The sequence below is a fragment of the Cervus elaphus genome, chromosome 20 (assembly GCF_910594005.1).
Source record: "Cervus elaphus chromosome 20, mCerEla1.1, whole genome shotgun sequence".
NCBI lineage: Eukaryota > Metazoa > Chordata > Mammalia > Artiodactyla > Cervidae > Cervus > Cervus elaphus.
In genome coordinates, this window is record NC_057834.1 from 127907689 (window position 1) to 127921490 (window position 13802).

At 50.1% G+C, this 13802-nt stretch overlaps 1 long non-coding RNA gene across 1 annotated transcript in view; it reads right to left on the minus strand.

Annotated features, from left to right (window-relative positions):
* Positions 1–346: 346 nt before the first annotated feature.
* LOC122677467 overlaps positions 347–13802 on the minus strand; it is a 48183-nt gene continuing 34727 nt past the window's right edge. Inside the window, exon 2 of the long non-coding RNA XR_006335795.1 lies at positions 347–876. This is a non-coding gene — a long non-coding RNA (uncharacterized LOC122677467). The remainder of the gene's footprint in view (positions 877–13802) is intronic.

Consider the following 13802-nt stretch of genomic DNA (forward strand, 5'->3'; position numbering starts at 1 on the left):
CCTCTCGCCAAACGAGGGAGGTTTGGCACAAAGATGAGATCCTGGACTTGCTGCTCAAAAAATGTCCAGGAAATCTGCACCTTCTTTTCCACTTTCAAAGGTGTCGTTCTAGAAGGCTGCTCTGAATTCCAAGGATTGAACTCCAAAAGGGTTCTATCCCCACCCCTCAAAAAAGGAGATCTGAAAAAGCAGGTACTAGTACATGACCTTCAGATATGTAGAAGAGAGACTGCCCCAGGGCAGAGAGCAGACTGGATCAGGCTGGTGGTCCTCTCCCCTGACTCAAACCCCATGCCTCTATTAATGTAGCCCACTGACTCACACTGAACCTACTGGGTCCCTGAACTCCTAAATCCCTTTCTTGTAAGCTGCTGTTCCTCTCTACAATTTTTTTCCTGTCAGCAAGATGGGCCCCAGCATTTATCCTCATGACATTTCATCCTGCGAAGTTCACCTCTTCACTCCAGTCTGTGGAGATCTCCCTAGATCCTGATCCTGCTATCTGAGCTTTTCTCTGTCCTTTTTCTCTATCCCCCCTACTTCCTACTGTCAAAGGCCTGCATGCTCTGCATCTTCTGGTCGTTGGCATATACTGGTCAGAACTGGGGAGCAGGCAGAGGCCCACAGCAGCCTCTAAAGACCTTTACAGACTGACCTGTTCCCACCTATAAGAACATTCCATAGTTGTCCTTCAGATGGGAGCCCCTTCTGAGCCCTTACACCATCCATCATGTCTTCAAGAGTCACGAGAGATCCTGTCCAGTGTCTGGGAGAGCAGCATGATATAGCAGAAAGGGTCAGGCAGATCCAGGCTTGAATCCCAGCTCCGCGGGTCTTGGGCAAGTCACTTAACTTCCTGGAGATTCAGTTTCTCATCTGCAAAATAAAGAATGGTCACATCTAGTGCACAAGTTTCTGAAGATCAAGACTATGTATGTGATGGGACTTCCCTGGTGGTCCAGTGGTCAGGAACCCGCCTGCCAATGCAGGGAAGATGAGTCTGATCCCTGGTCTGGGAAGATTCCACATGCTGCAGGTAACACCACAACTACTGAAGCCTGCACACCACAACAGTGAGAAGCCTGAGCATCACAACTAGAGAGCAGCCCCTGCTTGCCGCAACTTGAGAAAACCTGTGCACAGCAAGACTCAGGGCAGCCAAAAATAAATAAACAAGATTAAAAAAAAAAAAAGACCATGTGAGACATCCAGTACCAGTAGGTGCTCAGTAAACAGACTCCAGTCCACCACATGCTAGCTTTCCTCCTTCAGCCACCAGCCATTAAGCCGGCGAGAATCTGAAAGACGTGTCTGGTCTGGTGAACCCACGTTGGCTCCAAATGTCACTGCCTTATTTTCTGGGCGTCACAGATTTTACCACCCATGCTTGGCCCTCACGCTAATTTGAGATCAGCCAAAACCCTGGCTCTTTTTCATGTGAATTTCTGTTAGTTCATTCTTCCCTTCCTGGATCTGTGCAGTTTTGTTTATACACATAAAATAATAACAGTGATAATAGCAGCCTAATCCTTTCAATCCTGGTATGAAATTAAAAGCATCTCTATTTTGCCTATGAGGAGTCTGATGGCAGTCCAGAGGTTAAGACTTCATCTTCTAACGCACAGGGTGCGGGTTGGATCCCTGGTCAGGGAGCTGAGATCCTACATGCCTTGCAGCCAAAAAACCAAAACATAAAACAACAGAAGCAATATTGTAAAAAATTCAATAAAGATTTTTTAAATGGTCCACCTCAAAAATATAAACATATATATAAATATGTCACAAATGAACTTATCTACCAAACAGAAGCAGGCTCACACCCAGAGAACAGGCATGTGGTTGTCAAGGGCGGGGGAGGTGGCATGGACTGGGAGTCTGTAATTAGCAGATATAAACTGTTACATACAGGAAGAATACACAACAAGGTTCTACTGCATAGCCCGGGGAACTATGTTCAATATCCTGTGATAAACCAGAATGGAAAAGTATATATATATGTGTGTCTGTGTGTGTGTGTGTGTGAATCACTTTGCTGTGCAGTGGAAATTAACACAGTATTGTAAATCAACTATACTTCAATAAAATAAAACAAAAGAAAGTGACACTTACATGCTCAGTAGCCACACATGCTTGGCCAATGGCTCCTGTGTTGGAAAGCTCACACCTAGACAGTTTTCCATTAATTCCCTCATTCAGAGAGATACTCCCTGTTACAAATGCCTGAAAACCTACTTAAGTTACCACATACCATGGACCTGGGTCACTTGACAGGAAGGTTGATGAATGTCATCATGTCAGTCAGAATGATTTAGGGACCCCAATACCTCTTCCAGCTAATATGTTTTTTCTGCCCCCCTCCAACTCTTTTCCAAAACAACTGTCTTTACCTGGTCTTCTCCACCTCCCTTTTTGATACCCTGAAATCTATTATTCATTCTCAGAACTCTGTCAAAACTGCTCCTGGAAAGATAAGCAACTTTCTCTTAAAAAGGAACTTCCCCTTTCTCCTCCCTTTCCATCCTTTATCTGCACCTTGGTGATGTCAGCTCTTGCTGGTCCACAGATGGTGCGCTATGATTAACAGCATTTTCAGGGGGAAAAGAAAGTGACACTTAAAGAGAACTCTTGGAAAGAGATTAGGAAGTTATTCATGGGTTCATTCATTCAACAAATATTTATTGAACACACAATGAGACAGAGATGGTTCTAATAGTGGGGATACTAACATGAACAAAAGAGCTAAAATTTCTACCCTCTTAGAGTTTATATTCTGGCAGGGGAGAGAGAAATTAGAAACTAAATAAATATAATATGTCCAATAGTGATGGATGCTGAGACTTCCCTGGTGGTCCAGTGGCTAGGATTCCGCATTCCCAATGCAGGGGGCCCGGCTTTGACCCCTGATCAGGGAGCTAGACCCCACATGCCACAACTAAGACCCAGCGGAGCCAAATAAATATATAAATATTTTTTTAAAAAATAGTGATGGCTGCGATAGAGAATTTTAAAGCAGAGAAGGAGTAGGAAACAGGACGGGCGCAGTTTTAAGCTATCGGGTCCTCATCCTTACTAATTCTTCTATTAAGCAAAACACACTCACAGATCTTTCCCCACACACTGTCCCACACACATACACACACACACACACAAACGCCCAGTTTACTCAAGCCTCAGGGTCACCCTCCCTTGAGGTCACCCAGGGAGACAAAAGTCAGAACTGGCAGAACCCTCAGCGGCCAGAGGGAACTGATGCTGGGAGAGAGGCACCAGCTTGCCTGATGCCAGCAGCACCCACAGAGGTACCCACACGTGGGAACACCCACACATAAGCACACAGACTTGTACACACATATTCACACAAAAACACAAACCCCCATTCCCTTCTTATAGGCAGCCCGGCGGGGTGAGGTTTGGAGAGCTTCTGACAATTTCGGTGTTGCTTGTTCACTTCTCCCTCCCCCACCCACCCTACCCTTCCCAGCTGTTTCAGCATCTTCTTCCTGCCCTGACCAGCAGCCGCAAGTTCCCTGGATGGCAGGTGTGTGCGTACAGATGCATCCTACGTGAACGTGTAGGCATGTGGTTTGCAACTGGGGAGGACACGTTTGTGTGTAAGAATTCACACACAGGGAGTCTGCGGCGTGTGTGTATGTGTGTGTGTGTACGCACATGTGTGTGCACGCGCCCAAGAAGACAGAGAAATTTATAATCTAAATCTTGCTTCTCCGGGGGATGAAAGCAAAGCAAAGTTCAGGTTTAAATCACACGACCACGGGCAGGAGGGGTTTCCTTGCCTTACATGATTATCTGCCGTGTGCAGGGGAAAGGGCTGGCAGGCAGGAGGCAGCCAGCAACCCGTCAGCAGGGAGTCATTTGTTGTCTCCAGGCCCCTGGGACCCGCTGTGGCTGCTCCGGGAGGGTGGGAGACCCAGAGAGCAGCAGCGACAAGCACGTTCCTGTCCCAGGTGCTGGGGGATGGGGGAGGAAGGGGCCGGCATCCAGCCCAGGCTTCCTGGTGCTAAAGAAAAGCAGAGAGGGGAGGCAGGAGTCTGCAGGCCAGAGAAGCCCAGCCACTTGGCCTGGAGGGAGAAAGGGGGTCCATGCACGAAGTGGTCCCAGTGCAGATCCCACCCCGTCAACCTCTTCACCAGCCAGAATAACACCCTCAGGGTTCTAGGATGTCTGAGTCTTAGCCTGAATTTGCCTGATTCTTCCTCCCTGGGACCGTCCACTCTTCCCTCTGCTCCATGCCTTTCTCTCTGTTTCTGTGTGTTTGTTCTTTGTCTTTCTATCTCTGGGATTTGTTTCTTGCCTGTGTCTGGCTGTCTGGCCGTCTCTCTCCATCTGTCTGTCTTTCACTCTCCAAGTTCCTCTATCAGTTCCCCTAACCTCAAGGTTTCCCTCTGCTGACCTCTGTCTGCTGTGGCCTTGCTGCTGACACATCACACCTCTCCCAGGGTGGCACATTATTCCATCTGAGCCTCTTGGCATGTGTGTGGGAGGGGGCATGTGGTGGTACAGGTTGGCAGAGTTGAAATTAAAAACCCCATTTTACAGATGAGGAAACTGAGCCCCCAGAAGCTAAAAGCCTTGCTCAAGGCCATGCAGCTGGCTTTGAATTTAAAATCCAGGTGTGTTTCCACTGTGTGATTGGCTCCCCAACCTCCTCATCACCTGGAAGCATGAGCAGCTCCCCCCAGTCCCCCAATCCTAAAGTGAAGAGAGTTTAAGGACCCAGTGCCACACAATGGCTCATCCCCGGCCCAACAAAAACTGCTTTTGATTCACTAAACTTCCTAGAAAACATAAGGGCTGAGATGGCATCTTGGGGACTCTGTGTATGTCCTCCAAGGATGCCCCATCCCAGCCCCACTCTCCCCCCACATTGGAAGTGTGTGCACATCCCACATTCCCCAGGCCCACCTGGGATGAATAGGCTTCCTGCTTCTCAAGTAGGTGCCTCTTGGGGGCTCACTCTTCCCATCTGTACAATGGGGACGTTGGGTCTCCCTCACACTGCTGAGCTAGGCCCCTGCTCCAACCAACACAGCAGCTCCTCTCCCTCTCTAGGACCCTGATGTCTAAACAAAACCTAACTTCAGCCACCAAGAGCCTTTGGACACCTCTGAAGGATTGCTGCATTTCCAACTGGGCCCAAACTGCTCTTGACCACATGCATAGGCAGCAACCACGAAGCCACGGGCCCAGACACAGAGGTTCATCTGCAGCAGCAAAGTCCCACAGCCCCCCAGGCCCCCACCACTGCCTCCAGCCCCCACCGGGGAGGCGTCAGCGCCAACGACCCGCCAGGGCCGGCCCATTTTCCTTTCTTTTCATTGCTGGCTCCGCGCGTAGTTATAGAACCAGGTCTCCACAGAGTAATTTACTGGCAGAATCTCTCCCAGAATCCAGCTTGAAACCAAGCTGTAAAAACAGCTTCGAGTGTAAATAATTCATGCAGACAATATGACTTTTTTATGTAAATTCGGTGCATTAACCCTCTATTATAATGATGGACGACAGATAGGGGCGACGTTGCCTTGGTAAGAGCTAATGGATGGCCGCCATAAATTCACTGCACATTTTATTGTGTTGCTGGAAATTGTGCCTTCAGGCAATGCTGTTTACTTTTATGTAAAACTCTAGGTTCCCTAAATATTACAAATATTTTACATCCAGCTCCTCAGCATTTGGGCTCTGCCCACAAATCAAGCTTTCTCCATGTGAGTTGTAATTAAAGGTTTGTTGTTTTTTTTTTCCTGGGACAATTATCTCCAACTATAAAGAGAAATATTTTTCCCCTTTAGATGTTCCGTCATTGACTTATTAACAAATCCTTTGAAGAAGGAGGTGGTAAGCGACTCACTGTGGTACTTGGCATGAGCGGGTCGTGGGAGAAGGGGCGCTGTGGGTCCAAGAGCTTGGTGGCTGGCTGTTATGTCTGGCAGCCACTCCGGTTTATTTACACATATGATATTCTGGGCCTTCCTCCCCCTTCTTCTTCTATAATTCATGACCACTTTAGCAGGGTAATTCCTCCAGCCACCTCTGCAAGAGATGGGCCCCTTGCAAGCCCCCTGCCCATGTTCCTCTGGGGATGAAGACACCGGGGCCTTATGCCTGAGAGGGTCAGAAGTAGTGTCTTGGCAGCTGGCTGCCCGCACACAAGCCAATTCATCCCTTCCTTGGCCCCCATCCACTCACTGGCCCAGAGCGCCTTGGACGGAAACTCGGGGTTTCTTGCATTGATTCTCGTTCAGTCCAAAGTGTTGGAAAGGCCCTTCTGGCTCAGTCCCAGCCCAGGGAAAAGGTCGTGAGGATGCCATTGAGTCCTGCATGAGGCCTGGGGAGAGGAAGGCTGAGGACCTCAGAAGCTTCTTAATGAACGGAGGCAACAGCTGGAGCAGCAGCCCTCTTTTAAAAATAATCCTCACACTTGTTTATTATTGTCATTAATATTAATAGCCGCTCTGTTAATATTCATCTAGCTGCATTAATATCCTCCAGGAGCACCTGGGATCTCCAAGCACTCCTAATGGCATGTGGACTCTGGCTGCAGCGCCCCTACCTCTCTGCCTGACCCTCCCCGAGGGTATTACTCCCACCCTAACCGGGTGTCAAACCACCCTCTGCCTGCCTCAGGAGACCCAGAGCCATGAGGGATTTGGAATCATTTCTAAGTCCCGGGGGCTTTACTGGGAGAATGGGACCACAGGCCAAGGACCCTGAACACTTCCTGCCTCTCCCAGGGCACAGGAAGGTTCTGACAAAGGTGGCTTAAGAAAGAAAGATAGTTCATTTCCCCCCAAGGGCTCAATTTCCTGCAGAATCAGAAAAAAAAGACAAGTTGGTTGAAAACAAAGATGAGATATCATTTTTCACCGATTAGATTGGCAAAGATAATTATAATAATAATGGCAACAGCAGCGACCAGCTCGCTTCCTGTATGCAACCACTTAGCCCTCCCTACCTGCTTACACTGACTTTCACCGACTCTCCCGACAACCCCTTCCACGTCCCCTTTATGAGACTGTAAAAAGCAACACCTTTGCGGAAAGCAATTTACAATATGTGATGAAATGCAAGCTCCACTTACCCTTTGACCCAGCAATCCCATTTTTGGGAATTTTCCGTATGTCAGTCATTGAAAATACTGCTCCCTTTAAGTGAAGTCCTCTTTCTGTTCCCCTTCACACTCACCCATCATTTTCCCTTCTTCTGTCTCCTGTCCACTCATCTTTCAACCTGAAAGTCACCTCCTCAGAGAAGCCCTCCCTGACTCCTGAGTCTAAGTTACCTTCTCCTGTCTGACTCTCTCTCTTTTCCTTCGTACTATGTGTACTTTCGTACTGCATATCATGTGCTAATTGGATAGTTATTTCTGTAAATGCTTAAGACATAAGCTCATCGCAAAAAATCACTGTCTTCCCTGCTGGCAGGGGCTGGTTGTCCTGTCTCCTCACTACATCATAAACTCTGCAAAAACAAGGACCGACCATGTAGTTTTATTCCCCATTCCTATTCCCAGCCCAGCACAGGCCTGGTATGTAGAATACCCTTGGCTAACATCTGTGGCACGAATGAATGAATGAATGCACAAAGATAGGCACGTAGACAATCATTGCAGGGATGTTTACAAGAGCAAAACAATTGGAAAAACATCTATCGCCATCAGCTGGGGACTGGGTAAGAGAGGTGCATTCAAACATAGAATACAGGCATTCAAACTTTGAGGTGGGTCTATATGTATTGACATGAAGGATGTCCATGACATATTGCTGAGTGGGGGAAAAAAAAAAAACAGGTGACAGAACAGCATGTGTCGTCTGATCTCACTCAGGGTAGAATTGCATACGTGGAGTCTATTTGTGTATATTTATGCACAGAGAGAAGTCTGGAAGGACGCTCACCAAAATGTTATGTGGTTATCTCTGGATGGTGAAATCTGAGGTGATTTTTACATTTTTCTTTGAACTTTTCCATATTGTCTGAATTTTTTGCAATGAGCATATGTATCCTTTTTTACAAAATGATAAAGCCGCCTTCAAAAGAAAAAAAAGTATAGGTACATTAAGAAAGAATGGGAGAGGGAAGTGCCTTATGAAGGGCTCAACCCCCAGCCAGGCAAACCCAGCAGAAGCTGGGGCCGGGGCAGGGGCAGGGGCGGCGGGGCTGTCCCCCCTCTGCTGTGCGCTACAGGGGAGATTTGGAGCCCCGGAGCCCCTGCACCCGATCTTCTCAGGGCATGTCATGCCTGTCCAGAGTGGAGTTTCTAAATAGGGATTTCCGCATTTGATTCTTCTGACATGCTTTACCGCCTCAGAGCTGTTTTGCAAAATTCATAGCGGTTTTCGCAGGCTCCAAGCTTCCTGGGACCAATTCCATTTTGAACAATAGCAGAGTGTCTGCTTGCGGGTGGGGTCGGCCCACCCCAGAGCAGCCTCCCAGCCCCTGTGAGCTGGGACTGTGCGGCTGAGAGTCGAGGCCACGGCATGAAAATACATGAGCTCGCCTCGTCCTTGTCCTCACCCTGCTCCAGTCCAGGGGGGCTGGCGGAAGGAGAGAGCCATCCCCCTCTCCCGGCCCTCCTGTGTCCTGATGGGACCCTTGCCGCAAGAGGTGAGGGAATCAAGGCCCTTCCCCACATCCCCCCCTTTCTACTGCTTCACCTCCTACCATCTCCTTTCCCAAGAACCACCTAAAACCCTGAGAAGCTAACTGACTTGGCAACCCGAGGTCGCAGGGCTGGACAGTGGGAGGCTGCGGGGTGGGGTCTCCTGCTGTTGTCCTGTGCATGCCTTCATTGAAAAAATCTTGATAGGAATTTCCTGCTGGTCCAGTGGTTAGTACTTGGCGCTTTCACTATCGTGGCCCTGGATTCAATCCTTGGTCAGGGGATCTGAGATCCCACAAGCCATGCGGGGCAGCCCCCCAAAAATCAAAATCAAACAAAACAGCTTGGTGCCCCATTCCTTAAAAGAAATCCAAGAGGTCTAGCAGCAAGGTCATTACCCCAAACTAAGCCACAGAAGGCCCCTTCGCTTGCCTCTGTGTCCTTAACTCTGCCCTCCCTCAGTCAGGATCCAATATCCTGTACCCAGAACCACATTTATAAAATTTACAAAACTTCACATTGCCCGGGGAGGGCGGGGCGGGGTTCAGGCGGAATCTCTGCTCCTTAGGCTGATAACTCAGGTCTTTCCTGCTGTGGTTTCTACCCCACTCCAGCCACACCCATCTCCAGTCTTCACTGAGTGCTCACAATCATCCCAGCCTTCTGCGCTGTCACACGTTCCCCACCCCCACCCCCGCCCCGACCATGCATCTCCTTCCCCTCTCACCCGGCTACTTTCCACTCCTGCTCTAGGATCCAGCTTGGTGGTCACCTCATCCGGGAAGTCGTCCCAGATCACCCCTACAGACCACTTATTCACCAAATACTTAATCAGCCCCTATGATGTGCTGTCAGACGTTCCTAGAGGGCAGGGATATATCACCAGGGCCCAGCTTTAATCGATTTCACAACTGTATGGCAATGGCCCAGATCATCAGCCCCATCTGATCTGTAGATCAGAGAACCAAGGACCCCCTGGGCAAGCTTTGGACAAGGGCAAGAAGGGGAAAGGAAAGGTTTCCTAAAACACCAAACTGACCTGGCAATCTCCTACGGTCAGTGCCTCCTCCCAACTGTCTCCCCTAAACATTCCACCTACTTACCCACCTCCAGGCCCCTGCCGGGGGCCTGAGCTCTCTCTCCTGCATTCTCCCACCTCCCTAAGCCCTTTATAATTCTTCCCAGACACCACTTTCTCTCTCGCTGCTGGGCTTTTGCACCTGCTCTTTACCTCTGCCTACGATAGTCCTCTGTTCTTATCTAATCAATTTCTGCATGGTATTGATTTTGACTCAGCAACACCTTGTAGTCCCCTCCTCTCCCCTTCCTCCCCATTGCCTTGCTCAGGGTCACTGTCTCCAGGTTACCCCTCACCTGCAGTCACCGCCTCCCCACAGAAGCTAGACCCAGACTCTCCTTCCTAAAGGTCTTCTTCACTGGCTCCCCCATGCACTGGGTGGTCTCCACCAGCTACACACTCCCCAACTCCTGCAACTTTCTCCCTGTCTCAAGCCACCCCAAAGGGGCCAGACAGCTCCATGCCTGTGCTCCCTCAGCCTGGCTTGCTCTTTTCTGCTTCTTCATCTGACTCACCCCTTCTCATCCTCCAAGACCCTGCTCAACAATTGCCTTCTCCCAGAAGCCTTCCCTGACCCCCATCCCACCCCATCTCCTGCTCAGGGCTAAATGAGTTTCGCTCCAGCACTCTTTGCCATCACCCTCATGGCCTCGATGTCACTGCCTAGGTATGGGTTCGTCTCCCCACTGCACCGTGAGCTCCTTGACAGAGGGCATCCAGCACCCAGTGAATGCTCATTACGCAGGGTCAGATCATCAGTCCCAGTTTATAGGTGAGGAAAATGAGGCATAGGGAGGGGAAGCGACTCTCCCAAGATCACAGAACTGGCAAGCGGTGCAGCCAGGGCTTAAACTCAGATGTCACTATTCCCAGTGGGCTGTTCTTCCCACTGCATCACAGCTTCAATTAGGGACCACTCTAGCAAGCGTCTCATACACACATATACACACACATACTTCAACATGTATAGAGATGCACATGGGTATATCCAAACAGAGACACACACAGATGAACAGACACAAACAGCAGACTCCATAGGCGTGCCTGATACACATGAATGCTCATACATGTGTGCCAACTAATATATACAGATGAACACAAACATACACATCCATGCACATGTGCATTTGTGCACATAACCCACACAGATGCACAGACACACACTGAGTATATCCAGGTGCACATACAGACATGTGCGGACACACAACTTCACGCACACCTACCCAATCACGAATACACAGACCAGCAGACATGTCCCTGGGCACACAAAGATGTACACACACATAGTCAGAGAGGCACGCATATAAAGTCTCATTCTTAGTCACTCACTCCCGGGTCATCACAGGCACACACAGACACAGGGGTGCCCTCATGTACCACTCAGGAGCCTTCATGTCAACACAGAAGCACGTGTGCATTCACACGCACACGAGGATACATGCAAACTCACAGACCCTCACAAGAAGCAGTGCACACACACATGAGCCGGCGTCCAGAGAAACACACACAGGCAGAAACGCTTAGAGAACCGCCAGGTCAAAGGGAGCTGTCTGCTAGGGGCGGGGGCCTGTCTGAGGTACCTCGGGGCGCTCACATTTTTGCAGCTCAGGAAGGCAGCTGACATACCAGCCTGGCTGTGATGGTATTTTGCATAAATGCTAATGTATTAATTACCATGTACAGTACACAGAGCTGCCATTTAAAAGAAAAAGTTAAGACTTTTTAATTCAAAAGCCCCATGCGGGGTGGGGGTAGGGGGCCTGCCCCACACGGTGGGTGGAAGCGGCAGGGTAGCCGTGCCCACGCCCACTGTCCCAACACATGGGCCCCCGCCTGCAGCCTCCAGCCCAGGCTGCCCCCGGGGTCAGCCAGCCAGGACTCAGCCTTGGGGGCCCTGGTGCTCCCCACCCCCACCACCCCCAGGACCACGGCACATCTGGAGCCGTGGGGTGGAAGAGGGGTAGGGAGAATGGGGGAGGACCCCTGAAGGAGGGGGCAGCGCTGGGGCAGGATTCAGAGCTGAGATGGACGGGTCAGCATGTTCCTTTCCTCCACGCAATCCATTCTCTGCAAGGGAACCCGAGTAACCTTTTAAACCAGTGCATCAGATTATGTCATGCCCTGGCTTTAATCCTTTCAAAGGCTTCCCATGGCTCTTGGAGGAAAGTTCACACTCTTTAAGAGCCTGTAAAGCCCGATATGAGCTGGATCTCTCTTACCTCCCCAGGCCTCTGCTAGTCACATAGCCAGCTCATCCTCACATCTCCAGGCAGGTTGCTCCTCATCCACCAGGCCTCTGCTCCCCCAGCGCCTCTTTGGGGCCTCTGCCCTGACTGCCCCTGGTCACCCCATCCAAAGGAATCCCTCTCCCTATCCCTTATCCCCTCTGTGTAGTACATCTCATTAATGTAGCCTTCTTTTTTGAATTTTTTGACTTGATAATTATTCACGTCCCCCACTATAAAGGAGTTTTGGAAAGCCAGGATATTGCAGACCTAGTTTCATCACAATATCTCTCCTCCTTGGAAAGGGTCTGGTACTTAGGACAGGCTCAGCTAAAAGTTGGTTAAAGGAGGGAATTCCCTGCTGGTCCAGTGGTTAAGATATGGGTTTTCACTGACATGGGCCCAGGTTCAATCTCTGGTTGGGGAACTAAGATCTCGTAAGTCATAAATAAATAAATAAGCACCCCCCCCCAAAAAAAAATGTTTGTTAAACAAGAGCACAAACTGGGATGAACAAGAGATGTCCTGTCTGCCCAGGTCCATTCCAGGTGCTAAACTCAGGACAGCCCTGGCTCCTCTACCTCCCACAGGGTGGCTCATGGTCCAGAGCAGGACACCAAAGCCCAGGGCAGAAGACATGTCCAGCATCACGCAGCATCTTAGAGACAAGTATCCTGGCCTCCAGAGTCCTCCAGCCATCCGGCAGAAGGAGACTCCAAGGATGCCACTTAAACAGCAGCAAGGAGGGGCAACTCAGCCCTTTACCTTGCCCCTCACTTTCACATCCAGTCTTACACAGGCCTTGCAAGGGAAGCATCATTTCCCCAATTTCAGAAGGAATTAAGGTGCTGAGATATAGGTCAAGCATCCAACATCTCTCAGGTTGTCAGAGGAGGAGTCAGGATTTAAATCCATGTTGGCTGCCAAATCGAGGCTTCCTCTACTGGACCACGAACCTGCTGTCCCCTCCAGACCCCCAGGGGTGCTTCTGGCAGCTGGAGCATAGCAACAATAGGCCCCATCCTCCCAGGAGGCAGGAGAGCCAAAGTGGTCCTGCCAGGCAGGTGAAGAGGGACCTGGGACCCAGCTGGCCCACTCCCCAGACACAGGGTAGACTCCTCCATCCACCCTCATCCCCACCCAGCTGCCAGCTCTCACCATTCTAGATGCTGCACCTCTCCCAAACCCAGGTCCCCTGCCCGCTCTTCTCCCCAGGCTGCCTGCCCTGCCTGCCCTAACCCAGGCTGCATCACCAACCTCTCTCACCTACACTCTTGCGACAGCCTTTAGTCTGGATGCTTAGATCTGCCCTCCAGCCAGCCACCAAAGTGATCCTCCCTACGTTCAGATCATATTTCCCTTCCCAATGACTTCCCCTCTGCCCACTCCACCACCGAATCCCCCTGCACCACCGAATCCCCCTGCACTGCCCTGATACTGTTAACCCACACTCCTTGAGTTCAAATCCTGGCTCTACCACTTCCTAGCTGAGCGGCCTTGGACAAATCACCTAGCCTCTCTGTGCTTCAACCACCTAATCTAAAGTGGGAATAATAATAGTATCCCCCCTCCTAGGGTCATTATAAGGATGAAACGAGTTAAAATATGCACAGCACCAAAAATAGTGCCTGGCATCTGAAAAGCACTAGGTAAGAGTGTGCTGTTCTTTACAATTTTTGTGTGTGTGATTACTTGATTTGTGGCTTTTTCCTTCATGACATTATAAATTCTAGGAAGAGGGGGTTTGGACTGGGATGACCGCTCAGACGCTTCTTTGCCCACTTGCATCCCTCTCTGCCTGCGGTCTTTGTTCTGTTTTCCCCTGTTCTGGCTGGGTGTTGGCCCGGGAAAGAGGAGGAGGGCATGCCCCCGGCAGGAAATGCTG